A 1,556-nucleotide genomic window follows, 5' to 3' on the forward strand; every position below is an offset into this window, starting at 1 on the left:
GTCTCACTCTCTTGCCCAGGCTGGAATGCAGTGGTGCAATCAAGGCTCACTACAACCTTGATCTCCTGAGTTCAAGTAATCCTCCCACCTCAGCCCCCTGAGTAGCTGGGACTATAGATGTACCACCACCAAGCCCAGCTAATTTTTAAATTTTTTTTTATAGAGACAGGGTTTCCCTATGTTGCCCAGGCTGGTCTTGAACTCCATGGCTGAAGTAATCTTCCCACCTCAGCCTCCCGAAGTGCTGGGATTACAGGCCTGAGCTGCCACTCCTAGCCTGACCTTAAATATTATTTGAGAGGATTTCCCAAGTTTAGGATAAATATACACTTATTCCAAGATGATTTTGAGTTTGCTTCTGTCAGACACCTAGCAGCAATATTAGTTCTGTATAATGCTCTAATTAATCACCTTAAGTTTATTGGACTAATCCTGTGACACAAATTTAGAACATAAATCCACACTAAGGCTAGCCTGTGCTTACAACCAATCAGAGATGGGTTGTTAGTTATTCCTGCCTTGCTCAGCATCAAGGTACTTGTCCCTACATCCCCCTGAGAATTCAGAAGGGTTCCTCTGAGGGGAATTCAAGGGCGTTGCTCAGGGGAGAATTCAAGGGGTTTGCTTTCCATCTGTTATATTCCTACCCTGACAAGTGCATCCTCCAGCTAGGGCCACTCAGCTTAATGTGGGTCAGTTTCCTATTAGACTTCTCAACTTTGGTAAACCCTTCCAAACAGAGTTTTTAGTTTCATACTTACTTTACTTTGGATAATAAAATGCAAACATGGCTGGGTGTGGTGGGTCATGCCTACAATACCAGCACTTCGTGAGGCTCAGGCAGGAGGATCACCTGAACCCAGAAATTTGAGACCAGCCTGGGCAACATAGCGAGACCAAGTTTCTATTAAAAAATTTAAAAATTAGCCTGGTGTTGCCGAGTACGGTGGCTCATGCCTGTAATCCCAGCACTTTGGGAGGGGAGGCCGAGGCAGGTGGATCACAAGGTCAGGAGTTCAAGACCATCCTGGCTAACATGGTGAAACCTCGTCTCTACTAAAAATACAAAAATTAGCTGAGCATGGTGGCACGTGCCTGTAGTCCCAGCTACTCAGGAGGCTGACGCAGGAGAATCACTTGAACCCAGGAGGCAGAGGTTGTGGTGAGCCGAGATTGTGCTACTGCACTCCAGCCTGGGTGACAGAGTAAGACTCCATCTCAAAAAACAAAACAAAACAAAACAAAATTAGCCTGGTGTAGTGGCCTGGCTGGAGCTCAGGAGGTTGAGGCTGCAGTGAGCTGTGTTCATGCCACTTGCACTCCAGCTTGGGTAACAGAGTGAAACTCTGTCTCAAAAAAAAAAAAAAAGCAAAAGTGTCTCTGAATGATTTATTTATCTCTTTCTTACTATTCCATCAGCTTTTTAATGCCATACAATGGAGGATTTGTCAGTTTTTTTGTGGTTGTATAAATTTTCTTCACATATTTTGTTTTATGCATCTGCATGTTTAGAAGTGATGCATCTTTATATTTTTAATTTTTTTTTTTTTTTTTTT

Source organism: Colobus angolensis, unplaced genomic scaffold, assembly GCF_000951035.1.
Source record: "Colobus angolensis palliatus isolate OR3802 unplaced genomic scaffold, Cang.pa_1.0 Scaffold56, whole genome shotgun sequence".
In the NCBI taxonomy this organism is placed as follows: Eukaryota; Metazoa; Chordata; class Mammalia; order Primates; family Cercopithecidae; genus Colobus; species Colobus angolensis.